We start from the raw sequence: 14,925 nt of genomic DNA, 5'->3' as shown, positions 1-14,925 counted from the left end.
GTGTCTTTACCCAATGCGTATTATCCTGTTTGGTTTCCCCCCATGCACCCTCCCCCACCGAACACCTCTCCACAAAGCTGACATTTGCACATGTGCAACAGATGCCTCAAATGTACACAACTGGCTGACCCCTGCAAAGTGAATGTGGCTTGTTTTCTGGCTGAAGCAAAGCTGCTTTGATGAAAAATGCAATAGACAGCACTTCTCAAGAACCTACAGAACCGATAGTTTAGATTGTGGCTAAACTGGGGTGGCACATCTCGTTTCGCCACTTGAGGCAAAATGGGAAGCGCTGCCTTGCCCTGCTGTTGCCACTTCTCTACCCACCTTGTCACCTCTGCTGCTGGCTTTAATCTTGAGTTAAGATCTTACTGAAATCACACACATTCGATCTTGCTGATATTGGCTCTGCTTCTGTGGCAGGGGAAAGGCACCCATAGGGCTGCTGCCTTGGGGGGGGTTTCTGCTGCCTGAGGTACCTGCCTCAGTATGCCTAAGGGTAGGGCCGGCTCTGGGTTAACCTCATGTGTATGTGGCTTCAAAAACTAGCAATGGGAGTGCACTGGATGCAAAATAAATGGTGATGTGTATACAGCCACAGAGTTGATCCTGTGTAGTAACTTGAAAGGCGTCAGTAAGTTTGGAAGGCGTCAGTCTGGATGGTACCCTAGGTCCCTTTCCAGTTCTCTGGATCCTGTATCTGTGGGGGTAGAATGTTTAAGAGCAAGCTTGCCAAACTAGTTCCTTTGTCAAGGCAATGGCTTAAATACCACAATTTAGCATAACCAAAGTTGCTCTGTGCCACAGAAGGGCCGGAAGGGTCTTACCCCCACTGCCTCACCTAGCTGCTATGTAGAACAATAGGCTAGTGTGTGTGTGTGTGTGTGTCAGTCAATTGGGTCCAGAATACTAGAAGCTGCTAGCATAACATGCGCTGGGCTTTGGGGGCTCCCCTGGAAACCTGAAGGAGAAGCAAGATCTGTTGGGGTGTCAATGCTGCCAGCCTCCCCATTTTTCATATACTCAGGTTGTATATGTGTGTAAATAAAACCGTATCTCCGAAAGACACCACCATCTCCACTGGCCCTAAGGAAGCGGAACCCTGGGGAAGCACCAGAACCCCTTGCATTTCTCATGGCTCAGAAACTGGGGTGGGGTAACGGAGCACTGGAGCATGTGGCCAGAGTATTGATCTTCAGAGGCCTTCCTTATGCACTCAAGGTTTCTTTCCCCCATTTCACTAGAGGGGGCTAAAGGCCGGAAGGCCCTGCTTTGCCCAGGACCACGCCAGCCAGACTTGGGCAGGCTTCTTGGGGGGAGACTAGGCCCCGCTGGAGGCTCGTTTCTGAGGCTGGCGACGGCGCAGAGCTAGAACCAGAGTCCACTTGGCTTAGCTATTTTTATCCCCTCACGCACCGGGTTGCTTCGGTCGCAATAATTACTCCCCACCCACAAGGAAGGCGCGCAGCTTTTTCTTGGGATGACCGAGCTCGGAGCCGAGTCCCCTCCCCTCCGCCCCCTTCGCGCCGTGGGGCCGGCTGCCCTCAAGAGCCCCGGCTGCGAGAGCGAGAAAGAGCGAGCGAGTTCTCCCGCTCTCGGAGCGGGTGTGTCCGCACTGCCCCTGCCCTTGGAGCGCCTCGTCGCCGTCCTGCCGGGACCCGCCTTTCGGTTTCCAAGAAAGATTCCCCCCCCCCCCGCCTGCCGGCCGGCCACCTTCCCGACCTGCTATGCAAATTTCCCGGGACCAGGAAGTGAGCGGCGAAGCCTCAGCCCCCGACAGGCTGCGAAAGCCGCCCAAGTTCCTCTCTGCGAGGGAGCAGGACGGGCGCTTGGCAGGAGGCGGCGGCGGCGGCTGGCTGGTTCCCCTCGGGCGCGCTCTCAGTTCCCCTGTGGCCGAGAAAGCGGCGCGGCTGCCGGCGAGGCGCTCCCGCCGGGCTCGGGCTCTATCCGGGCCATTGGGCTGAAGCAGCGAGCGTGGACTTCCCAAGCTCGGGACCCCGGGGAAAGTAAGTGGGCTCCCCTCACCCTCTCGGCAAAGCCCCGGTTGGGGGGCGGGAAGGAGCGGCTGGAAGGTGGCTTGGCTTCCCGAGGACGAAGCCTGGCCATTTGAACTTCTCCCGCCGCTTCCGAAGCATTTATGCCGCTTCCCCGCCGCGCTGCGGGCTAATAGCGTCGGTGCTGCTGCTGCTGCTGCTTTTAGCCACGTAGCAAAGTCCTGTTGCTCTGCAGAGAGAAAGCTGAATCTTCGCTGGTTGGTTCCTCATATTCCTCCATGAGGTAGATGCCCCCTGTCTAAAAATCTGTGGGTTGCTTTAGTGCAAGGCTGCGGCGTGCCTACTCAAGAGTAAGCCCCATTGAGTTCAGTGGACCTTACTCGCAGGTAAGCGTGCATAGGGTTGCAGCGACACTGATGGGCAGGAGCACCTGGGCTCGTGCTTGGCCAAACCTGTGCGAACAGTGGTGCAGCTCTTCGCCTTGCTGCTAGCCAAACATAACTTTCGCACATGCAAAGAGCACGGTCCTTTCTTTCGAGGGGGGAGAAAGGCTGCGCGAGATAAGTCCCGAAGAAGGGGAAAGAAGGCGTGGCCATAGATTCTTAGATCGATTACAGGAGTATTTCTCTATTGTGAAGTGGCGCGGGGGGTGGAGATCAGTGAGTAGAGAGCATTGCGGGAGATTGGGATTCCTATCAACCGTGAAGTTTCCTGGGAGGAGGGCTTTGATAAATCCCTTTCTCTCAGCTGCAGCCTTTCGGGCTTTTGTATCATTTTTAGATAACCACCTTGCATAATTCAGCTGCGGGAATATACCAAGGGAGCTTTTATTTTTCACCAATAAGCCCTGAAATCTGATTAATACTCCTTCCCTCTGTGCGCTCTCTTTTATTAAAATGAAAATTATTAAAGTCCTGTATCGTGAACCATATGCGGAGCAAATTTTCTAAAAAGAGGAAGTGTGGTACTAATCGGACAGTGCGCGCGCCTGACCCCTAGAGGAGCTTCTATCTGGACCCCAGATTAAAACATGTTACAGTAGTTTAGTTAAAAGGAAGTAGCGTTATTTTCGCAGTGGCTCGCTTTTCCTTTAGCCTGCGGGAAGGGGCGTTTATCCGGCCTATTCTCTCATGTGGTGCTGATGAATTCTTAAGGTCATCTGACTGGTTGTTGTAGTCCTTTGTAAGTACCGCTCACATTTTCCTGCCTTTTTGTTACGATCGGAGTTTGTTTGCTTAAGAAAAAAAACTTTGGGAACTCATCTGATATTGATGCATTATAATCTATTGTTCCCCATAGGCACTCTGATTACTTTTTTTTTGTTTTGTTGTTAAACTCTGTTAAGTAATCAAAAGGCTTAGTAAAAGTAAAGCTTGCAATGAATCACCAGTTGCTAGTGTTTTGTTTTGTTACCATTCATGATTAATTTGTCGGATTTGGAAATCTGAGCGGAACTAAAGTTAACAATTACATAAAAAGGAATCCTAAAGCAAACAGATATAATGCTAGATAAATTAAAGTTTTCAATTATTTTATTCTAAGCTTCCCCAATTGGTATTTCACAAAGTTGGTATTTTCTCCAAAACCGGAACAGCTGCAAAAATGGCTTCCTGTCTTCTTAGCCACGCAAAAGGGAACCAACCGAATATATGGTATATGTATTAAGCACTGGTGCCTTGGGAAGCAAAGGCAGGAAACTAAAGTGTTTGCTTTGTTTGTTTACCCCAGAGTAGAGAGCATTGTGATATTAAAGTCAATCAGTGATCAGGTCTACACATACTTAGCTGCAACAATGCTACATCTTAGGTATCCACAAACTGTTCTCTGAATAGTAAGTAGTTTGGTCCTTGGTTATATAAATGCAATGTCTGTTGTACCATTTGGGAGTCACATCTAGAAAATGTATTTGCAGAATGATCTGAAATAAACATTGAAGACAGTGGAAGCTGGTCTATTAGGGTAAATGGGACCCTGTCTTACTGACCAGCCTCAGCCAGGCCTTACCTACCTACTTTCTTAGTTATAATCAGCTTCTTCCTCCGTAGTCTCAGTTTTCCTCCTATAAAACTCAGCAGGGAAGGAAGCAGGATGGTGAGAAAACTAGAATGAGTTGCCTCTGCCTACCATTCTCCTGCCTCACCAGTTGCAGGAGGCATCAAGCTACTACTGGTTGAAGGATAGTCATGACAAGATGGGGACTCTGTACACACACTCCATAGAAGACAGAATGATAAAATGGACACAAAGATTGTGCCAAAAGCCCAAGCAGCATCTTGTGCTGTAGCTCCCCACGGGGTGCCCTCCATGCTACAGTGGCTGTTGTAGTATTCTGGTTTGAAGTAAAGTACTGAAGAAGAAATAGATTGCTGCTTTTGATAAAGTTTTGAATCATGCAGAGTTAATTTAAGTAAGGGATGGCAAACCTGTGTTGCTTTTGTTGGACACAGAGTGGAAAGTTAGTTTTATCCACATTTTAATAAAGAAAGGCTTTGCATATGCATAGCTGGTAGTGACCACACACTTCACCAGAAGAACAGACATTGTCAAAAGCTTTTCCGCTCCAGAAGGGACAACGTACTTAAAATGACATACTCTTTTGTGGCATCGCAGAAGTGTATCAAAATATATAGATCTGATTATTTTTCACCTAGGTCAAAATTAATTACTTTCTTTTTCCATGGCAGTTTTTGTGAGATAAATCATGACTAGCAGCACACTGTGCTTTAGAAAAGTGATTCTTTCAGCCAGCAAAGAGTTAAGAGGTTATGCATAATGGACTTCTAAATAGAAAGTGAGCGTGCTTCCTCAAAATAAAAGTCGGATGCTTGTTTAAAGGGTTGCATGTAGAACTAGAGGAATGAACATGGGTTCCCGTTACCTTTGCAAGTGAAATAATTCCTCAGGGGCTTCTGCCAGTGAACTTTTGGCTTCGAACTGGCTTTAATTACTCAGCTGTACTGCAGTGACTTCCCTTTTTTTGTATTTCTGTGGACATTTTTCGTTTCCAAATTTCAAATGATTGACACTTGAGAGGTTTCCGTGCAGCCGTGGTTTGTACAGTCACAGCTAAGGTGATTTCATCATGCTTGGAAAGAAACCCCAAGACAAGACAAGGCATCTTACAGTACTTTAAACCAGGAATTGAGAACCTGTGGTCCTTGGGACCTGATTGAACTACAGTTCCCATAATCCCTGTCCATGGATTTGCCTTGCTGGCTGGGACTATAATAACAGTTGGAGTCTTAACAACATCTGACTATCTACTGTTTAATGCGTGGCTGCACTGTTGAGTCAACTTATTTTGTCAAAAGAACCTTAAGCTATCATACATGGCTCATGGGACTTGATACAAAAGAAGTTTCCATGCTTTTAATTGCTGTGGAGCAGCTTTTAATAATATTTTTATATAACACAGGTATAGCCAACATGGTGACCTCCATTTGTTGGACTCCAGCTCCCATCATCCCTAGCCACTGGCCATGCTGGCTGGAGCTGGTGGGAATTGGAGTCCAATATCGCATGGAGGCTATATCTGACACAATGTGTCATATATAATTCCAGTGCTTTTTTCTGGGGGTACACAGGGATATGCATACCCCTAAACATTTTCTGAATCTAAGTTTGGCCTCATTGAGGGGCAGTATTTCAATATGAGCAGGAAAATGAGAGTACCCCTAAACATTTTTTCAGAACAAAAGCACTGTATAATTCTATATATTGAGGTACCTGCCAAAGTGACAACTTCTATACATCTTGCCTATCTTCCTTTCTATCTGTTTACCCAGGCAGCTGTTTACCATTTGTGTACCATTTGTGTACTTGCCATGCTCTAGTACTTTGGGACTGCAATCTTACACCTACGGAAGTGGAAGTAAACCCCACTGAACTCAATGTTCAATGTACTTCTGAGTAGACATGTGGCAGATGACACTTCTAATCCCATTCCACAGAGTGGCTTAGGCAACCCAGCCAGATGTGTGATGTATAAATAAAGTATTATTATAAAGTATTATTATTAAATTATTATTATTTTATTTTATTCTACTGCTTCAAACATCTGGTCAGTTGTTGTATCATCATCTGGTAGAGTGCATGTTCTTTTGAAGAGACCGTTCCACTAGCCAGTTGCTAAAGATGGTGCCACAGTTCCTTTTGTTGAGGTTTCATTATTTCATGCAGGAAGTCCGTTTTTTAAAAAGAATTTCTTTCAGATACATTGGCATTAGAAGGCTGAATAATTTTGAGGGAGTGCTATGAGCTCACTGTTCTCCAGTGGTTTCTCTTCCTCCTCCGCAGGGGATCGTTTCCCCAAAAAAAGACAAACGCAAAGAGAAAACAGAAACACTGCTCTGTTTTTCCAAGGCAGGGGTGAGGTTGGGAGAGTCTAGATCAGAATCAATAGAATTAATAATGAAATATATTGAATTTGCAACACACAGTTCCAAAAATACCATAAATGCCATTTAATTAAAGCTTACAGCGGCAGACTGCACAGGTGGTTTTTTTAATATCTATACCGGTATATATGAAATCACAGATCCGGTTCTTGCCAGAACTGCAGGAATGTTGATGCAAGGCATCAGTTGTCATGGGTCTTCATTTTTATTTTACATAGGATGATGACAAAACACCTAAGAAATGTGCTTTTCATGATAATGCACCAGGGGATGTCCTCTAGGGAACCGTTCTGCATACAGTCGCTGTGTTGGTGACTGCAGCACTATAATGACTCCTCTTCCTCTCCTTACTCCCTTTCTTCACTTTTCAGTGGTGATTGTTTCAGTTTGGGAATGGAATGGAAACTAGCTAGAGCTGCACGCATTCTTACGAGCTGATCCCAACTCTGATGATAACATGATACTATGCATGTACTTCTATTTTCATTCACAGGATGTCTGTCCTGCCTTTCTCCAGATAGTCTCAAAACAGCTTACATTGCAAAGCACTAAAATACAATAACCAACACACATGAAACAGCACATAAAAATAGATAAAATGTAGTCGGCAATTAAAAGCCCTAATAGAGACAGCACTAAAGGCGATTAAAAGGATCTCTGATCCACAGAAATCTATTAAATGTACAAGGGAACAGAATGAGCTTTACTTGGTACCTAAAAGCTAGCAAGCAAGAGATGTTGTAGCTTAAACCTTCCCACTGGAGTCGATGGAGATCCCAAAATGAAAGCTTCCCTGCACATCACCTTTTATATCTCTCCGTCCCCCATTCCCCTAGGATTTCATGTCAGCTAAACATTTTCTATTAAGCTACCACTTCACATAGTGGTACCACCCCATGCTGGCCGATGTGACTAGAATCCTTATATTTGACTACTAGTGGATAAAGTGGGAGGGAAGATGCTATGTTGTAGGCCTGGCCCCCCAGAGAGGCTCTAGGAGAGTTCCTTCTCTGGTCTGCTCCTGTGACTGTGATTATGGTATTCTCTAGTGTGGGAGGCCTGGTTTCAACTCCAAGCTTGTTTGCAGTAGGTTCCCCAAAAGGTAGGTTTTGCATTGTGGAGGCCCCAATTTTATCTACATAGGGTACAAATTGAGCCCAAACCTCTTATAACCCATTGCTTGCCTTTCTCTCCTGCCTCCAGCAACGATGTTGCTGAAGACTTCATTCTTGTACAAATGGCTTCCTTCCCTTTACTTTGCAAAAAGCTAGTTCTCCTCCCACAGGCACCCAGCATGTTCTATTTAGTATTGTTAGTGTTTACTGTGTGGAATCACTGGCACCGAAACAGGAATTGAACCCTTTTCCTGAGAAGCTTCTGGGTTCTACCTGTATTTGCCTTCTGCCTGCTGGGGCCTCTGGTGGAGGAAGCCGAGTTTTCTGTTCCTGGTTGGGTGGCAACTTAGAAATACTAGCTAACAGAAATAGATCTCAGCACAGCGGAGACGGCTATAACCAGATGACCTTTGTGCCTGCTCAGTCCAGGTGCTGTTGGAGGTCAACTTTGAGGATTCTGAGAAAAAGAACCTATCCAGTTGACGCCGACACAAAACCCTACATGTACACTGTAAAGAAATATAAATTTCACCACCACCTCTCCCCCACTATTCTTCTTGACCTTATACTTGACCTTATACTGTACTCCACACTAACGTCTCATAACAAATGCAACTGATCTATAGAAAACCTGAACTGTCCAACCTGAAAATGAGACAAGGCATGTACTTTTGTAAAAAAATCTTTAATAAAAAAAATATTATTATCTAGGATTCTGCTTTCCCTTCCCAATGTTCTTTATCTTTAAACTTGGTCCTTCACATAGAGGGCTGTGTTTTTTGCCAGCCCTTCAGATAAAGGGTTGTCACTTGTAAAGAAGGACACACACTGACCTTTACTTCTGGGAGCATAGTTGTGCACTGTGTGTGAGATGGGTGTGCTGCTATGGTACTTCTGTTATCACCATGTGCTGTTGACTGGTGGCATGCATGCATAGCTAATGTGCAGACGTCCTCAGCATGCAACGTTTTTAACAAGCTGCTGTCTTGCGGGGGTGTTGTTAGTTTTTGTTTCCACAGGTTTTGAGTTGTTTGTTCTGCTGCTCTAAGTTTGTACAACACTCTTCCCCACTCCCCCCCCCCCACGTCATGTATTGAGACAATAGCTTGCACACTGGAAAAAGCAAATTGGTGGCCATCAACTGCCAGTGGGTATTCATGGAAAGTGGGAAGAGGGAAGGCAGGCGTCATCATACTGGGGACCCCAGTAGCTTCCTAAAGATGCTGTGTGCTACTGCCAGACTTGTTTCTTTACCAACAATTAATTTCAAGGGTGGGGGACCTGTGGTTCTCCTGATGTTCCTGGATTATCACTTGCATCATTCCTGACCATTGGCTTTTGTGTCTGGGCCTTATGGAATTGGAGTCCAAACATCCAGTGGGACACCAGATTAGGTAGGGAAGGCTGATGTAGAGCAATGGAATGGACTTTCTCGAAAGATGGTGGGCTTTCCTTCATTGGAAATCTTAAAGCAGAAGTTGGTTGGTCATCTGCCATGGATTCTTTAGTTGAGATTCTTTCATTGCAGGGGATTGAACTTGATGACCCTTGGGGTCCCTTTCAACTCTATGATTCTGTGAATGGTGTTCTGAACAACTTCAGCTTTGTCAATGTATGCTAGCTATTACCAGTTTATTCTTTAAAATAGCCTGCGGCCATGCTGGACCCCATCCTCCAGTTGTAGTTCAAAACATTTGGAGGGCACCAGGTTGAACATAGGAAGTGCCTGCTGGATCAGGCCAATGGCCCATCTAGTCCAGCAACCTGTTCTCAGTGGCCAACCAGATGCCTGTGGGGACTTGCAAGTAGAAGACCTGGGCAGAAGAACACTCTTCCTTTCTGTGGTATCCAGAAGCTGGTATTCAGAAGCATCTGACAGTGGAGGTAAAACATACCTGATATAGCTAATAGTCATTGAAAAAGACTGCTGTCAAGTCTTAAATAGGGTTGGGGAATCAGGTATTACCAAATTCTATTTCCCCAGTGCTATTTTTCTAGAAAAAGCGGTGCCGGGACTCACCTTGTTCTTTTATAATGGCAATGGCACCCACCTGAGAGATGCTGGAACGGAGTTCTGGCTGAAAAAAGCCCTGCCCCTAGCCATTGTGGTTCAAATTTGAGGTGCAGGTGGGGCAGGGCTTGTAAGCTACCACATATCAACTCAAGGGAGGTGACTTCAATCCTGTTTTTTTTCAGGGATTGGCTGCTTGACGAAATTATCCAAGAGGGATTCAGTTGTGCAGCTGATCCAGCACTAGCTCATAGCCAGTGACTCAAGCCTGCTTTCTGCAGGGATCAACTGTGGGGAACTCATTTGTGCAGCTGAGTCACCCATGTCCAAACTGGGACCCATGCTGGGCTAAATTTGGTCTGCAGACTGGAGGTTTCCCACCCCTTTAGAATATTCTAAAAGAAAAGTGGAAGATACTATGATACATAGGGTGCTAAGGTGTGTGTGTGTGTGTTCACACAATAGCTCTGTTACTCTAGTAAAGCTTTGATAGCTTTCATAATGTACATCTCTGGTGATCTGAAGATTTAATGTATTAGTATTCCTGTTGTTATGCTTTTGTAAATGTCAAATCTGTGACAGTAGTTAAAGATGCTACTTCATGGGTGTAGCCAGGGGGTGCAGGCAGTGGGGCAGCTCCCCCCCCCATCAAGTAAATAAATAAAAATACTTAACTGACTAATTGAATTACAGATAACTTGGTTCTGCCCCCCAAAAAACAAAAAGCCTGCTCCCCTTAAAATTACCTTTATGTTTTAGGCTGTTTATTCTATGCACTTCACATCCATCAATCCTGCTCTTACACAGATATCCCATTAGAATTCTCTGTTGATCATCTGCTACCAGGCAAATATCTCGGCTTCCCCCACCTCCAATGATAGGGCTCAAAGCGTGACTCCAAACCACCTGACTCCACTACCTGTTTCAGGGATGGGGAATCTGTGGCTTCCACATGGGAACTGAAGTTTGTTAAGCATTCTGGTTTTGCCTGCAGAGTCTGGATTCAGAAAATCTCTCCCAGACTACCACTACACCTAAGTCCTCCTGGTTCTATGCAACTTAGACAACATTTTAAAAGAGAGTAAATGTTGAGCTTGGAAAGCCCTGTGAGTTAAATAAGAGGTGTGTAGACTTCTAGTCTGTGTACAATAAAACATATGGAAGGTGTGCATTGATTGGATCTTCTGAATGGAATCTACGTTCACATGTAACTTTTGGGCATGCAGCTTCTCATACTTATGAACCTATAGCTTTGTAGATATACAGGAGGTAGCACATCAATGTTTTCTTAGCACATAAGAATCTTATACTGGGTAGGAGCTTCAGTCGAACACAAGTCTTCTCTGCCTTGGGCTTACTGTACCTCTATTCCATTTCCCCCCAGGCTTGGTACCCAATGAATGTATTTTTAAATTGAGATATTGGCAACTGTACCTAAATGTTTCTAGTGCTGAGCTACAGTTCCTCCTGTGTGACTATTAATCCCATAATAATTTAAGAAGAGCTCTGCGGGATCACACCCGAAGCCCATCTGTTGCATCATCCTGTGCCTCATAGAGACTTACCACATTTTATCCATACCATCCATAATTATGTTCACCTGTACCACGTCCCTTTTTACTCTGCTCCCCCCCCCCAAAAAAAATAAAAAGCCCAAAACATTGAGAATGAACGTGTAGGATGACTTGTCCCATCCCCCTGATCATTTGGGTTGCCTTTTTATTCACGTTTTCTAGTTCTACATTATCCAGAGTTGTCATTCGTATTCCATGTGTAGTCACACTACAGGTTTAAGGAAAGGCCTTGGGCAGTTTTGTTTTTCATCCTTTTCATAATGGTTCCTAACATGGAATTAGCCTCCCCGCCCCCCAATAAAGCTCAGTCTGCCTTTGAGAAGTTTCTTGTTCAATCTATATCAGCCCTTGACAAGATTCTATATTGTTTTCTTCCTGCCTTCTCTTAGTCGCTGAGATTTATTACTGAGTGCAGACATGCGGATGTCATGTCATGTTTCCCATAACAACGTTATGTTGTTGCATTTCACTAAAACATTTGTTTTAGAGAAATGCAACAATAAATTGTTGCCATTGAATAGAGTTTAGCAATATATTGGGGCTAGAAAAATACATTTTCCTTGGAATCTCCAGCCATCTCTGATAACTGCAAGTTACAAGAGATGCCTTTTTGCTAAACCTTTTCCACCTCAGACTTTCTGTTTAAATGATTTATCTGCAAAATGAAGGTGGGAAGCATAGGTTGAGAGATGCTGGAGATTCAGATGAGGAGTGAAAGTTCTTGCCATGAACGGGAAGGAGGAAGTGAATAAATCTATATTTGGAGCTCAACCAAGCTGATGGGTGCAGAATTGGTAAAGCAGTAAGTGCAGTTGTGACCAGTTTAAATTGGTTTAAAAAGTATGCAGGCTTTAAGTAATAGAGAACATGAAGTCAGCCTTACATTACTCTATTTCATGGGTAGGCAAACTAAGGCCTGGCGGCCAGATCCAGCCCAATTGCCTTCTAAATCCAGCCTGCAGATGATCCTGGAATCAGCATGTTTTTACATGAGTGGAATGTGTCCTTTTATTTAAATGCATCTCTGGGTTATTTGTGGGGCATAGGAATTGGTTCTTTTTTTTTCTTCCCCAAAATATAGTCTGCCCCCCCCCCCAAGGTCCGAGGGACATTGGACCGGTCCCCTGCTGAAAAAGTTTGCTGACCCCTGCTCTACAGTGGTACCTCGGGTTAAGTACTTAATTTGTTCTGGAGGTCCGTTCTTAACCTGAAACTGTTCTTAACCTGAAGCACCACTTTAGCTAATGGGGCCTCCTGCTGCCGCCGCACCGCTGGAGCCTGATTTCTGTTCTTATCCTGAAGCAAAGTTCTTAACCTGAAGCACTATTTCTGGGTTAGTGGAGTGTGTAACCTGAAGCGTATGTAACCTGAAGCGTATGTAACCTGAAGCGTATGTAACCCGAGGTACCACTGTATTTCATAGTTGAATGTCCCAGGAAGTTGTCCCCGTGGACATTGACTGTTTATTGCAACGCTCAAAAGTCATCCAACTATAGATAGACAGGAAGTAGTTAACGGTTTCCATAGGCGTATCTGGTACTGCCCCAGACAGACATGTGAATCTCCTATGATGCTACTTTTGTCTTTCGTACCTCCAATGTACATTGGTTGCCTATAGTTGAACTTAGAAGCACATAAACCTCTTTGGCTCTCATCTGGCTTGATGTGTGATGCTAGTGAGCAAAGGGTTTAGAAAACGGTAGAAACTGAATGAACAATATTTATTAAAATATTTGTATACCACTGTGTGAGGGCAGCCACATGCTCCTCAGCCAAGCAGGTTAAAGGAAAGGAGTGAGGAACAAGTTGTCTTGGCGCCTGGCCCCCCTCCGTCATTTGATTAATGCACTTTTATCTACATCTGACTCCAGTCCAGTGTTGAAGGCAGGATGGAAGAGAAGTGTGGGGAACAACCAACTGCTGGGATGTAATGGTTGGGACAGATGTGAATGACAGACTCCATAATGTCTAGTTGTGCCTTCCATTTAATGAATAATGAACAGTCTCATGAGCAGCCTCTTGCCCCATTGCCTGCTGCCTCTTTTTTTCCTTCCTGTTGCTCCCATGCACACACCCAGCACATGCAGTTGTTTCATCTGTGTCTTTTGCTGCATTTGCAGATTCCAGTCTTTAGCAACTTTCACTTCACTCCTGCACAAGTACAAGAACAGAAAGCAGACTATGATATTCAAAGGCCTCCCCCTTTCTTTGTCTGCAATAAGCAGCTCACAAGAAATATTTCTGGGAAGAGTGGGAAAGCATCTACAAAAACACGAACAACTAAGTAAGCAGGCACCTTTTTTAACCCAGGCTTCCCACCTATAAGGCTACCTGAGAAGAATTCAACATGGAGCACCAGAGAGTGGCACTTCTCACAGTTGACCACAGGGCTGGCCCAAAACATTTTGGTACCTGAGGCAAACCACAAAATGGTGTCCCCCCCCTCCCCACCAAGGAATAAGGGGTGAGTGAAGATCTACATCAGGAACAAGGACAGACTGCATTGTGATCTGTGGCCCCTATGGATTCTGCCACCTGAGGCTTGCCTCACCTGATGTGTGGCCCTGGTTGACCAAGTTTATCACTTTTACTCAACTGTCATGCATGCAACACTTGCAAGCCCTTCCCCTTCAAGTGATGGTTTTAAATAGGAAAGCACTAAGAAGAAAAACAAGTTGCCTTATTGTTGTTGTTGTTGTTGTTGTTGTTGTTGTTGTTGTTGTTGTTGTTGTTGTTGTTAGCATATTACTCAGATACATAGTTTGTTTCACACACTAACTTCGTGACAAAATAAATAACCTGAATGAGAATGGGTTCTTTCATCAGGCCTGCCTTAGCCTGAACCCTCCAGACAAAAGGTGTCAGTTTCTTGTCCACCAATAGTTTTCTTCTTAAGCCTTATTTAATTTCCCTTCCCTGAACTACATTGTATAGCACCTATTTGTTGAGCTTTGCTTAGTGTTCTGCGAGGATAGGGCCCATTCAGGTGTCTTCTTTATTGTGCATTCATGATGATTTGTGCTCATGATCGTAATGTGGTGATTATAGATGTTCCTGCTTTTAATACTGTTTGCCCCTGCCAGTGTTAGAAACTAAGGTATGAAAGCTAGGAGGTAAATGGCACCTTAAACCTAGGTTATGGGTGCAGCAACGGAATGTCTAGGCGCGCATCGTGTATAACAGGAATACAAAGCTGAAAGTGTATGAACTGCAGTTAAAATATTATGTTCATTTTTCACATGGTCTAGTCCTTCCCCTCCCCACCGATATTCTTAAGATGGTCTCTTCTTCAGTCTTCAGAGAGTAGATGGAAGTGGGGGCAGAATAAGGCCCTCCTTTCCTTCCACTCTGCAGTTTTAATCTGAAATCTTTGGCGCAGTACTGTGCCCAGAGTTCATAAACTGCTTGTGCTAATAAAAATGCACCTAGAACAATGGGAGTTTCGAACACTGGCCCCTGCAACCACTTTGAGATGTCACACTTCTTCATCTCCAAACAGTGCATGCCTCATAGCTTCCTGCTGAAATCCAGTTGCTTTTCTATACCACAAATGTTTCGGGGGTTTGTTTTTGTCCATATTTTGTTGTGGTATAGCACTAAGGTGCCCCTCCAGACAGCAGTAATGTAATATTGAGAAAGCACCTTAGAACACTTAATAAAGCAGAATTATGTGTGGAGCATCTGGTATAAATTCACCCCTAGTGCACTACTGTATTATTACTTCAAGGACATATTACAGAATACACTCACCAAAAAACCACCAGGCTGGAGGGCAGTGGTGTAGCGTGGGGGGTGCAGGGGGGGCCGGCCGCACCAGGCGCAACATCTGGGGGT

General features: G+C 44.9%; 2 protein-coding genes across 7 annotated transcripts in view; one reads left to right on the top strand and one right to left on the bottom strand.

The window, feature by feature from the left end:
• Positions 1 to 1,582: 1,582 nt before the first annotated feature.
• The window catches only part of LYN (LYN proto-oncogene, Src family tyrosine kinase), a 42,325-nt gene continuing 28,982 nt past the window's right edge, over positions 1,583 to 14,925 (top strand). Inside the window, exon 1 of one of the 6 annotated variants that reach the window (XM_083451169.1) lies at positions 1,583 to 2,006. The gene's annotated coding sequence lies outside the window, so the exon portion shown is untranslated. Of the gene's footprint in view, positions 2,007 to 3,050; positions 3,177 to 14,925 lie in introns of those variants that run through there. The other 5 variants (XM_083451171.1, XM_083451174.1, XM_083451172.1 and 2 more) reach the window with 5 other exon arrangements.
• The window catches only part of LOC310682348 (kinesin-like protein KIF20A), a 55,669-nt gene continuing 53,875 nt past the window's right edge, over positions 13,132 to 14,925 (bottom strand). Inside the window, exon 20 of the transcript XR_014513878.1 lies at positions 13,132 to 13,242. The gene's annotated coding sequence lies outside the window, so the exon portion shown is untranslated. The remainder of the gene's footprint in view (positions 13,243 to 14,925) is intronic.

The sequence above is a fragment of the Podarcis tiliguerta genome, assembly GCF_965153285.1.
Source record: "Podarcis tiliguerta genome assembly, chromosome: 7".
NCBI lineage: Eukaryota > Metazoa > Chordata > Lepidosauria > Squamata > Lacertidae > Podarcis > Podarcis tiliguerta.
Note: the sequence above shows the minus strand (reverse complement) of the source record. Positions and strands in the feature narration are given on the sequence as shown.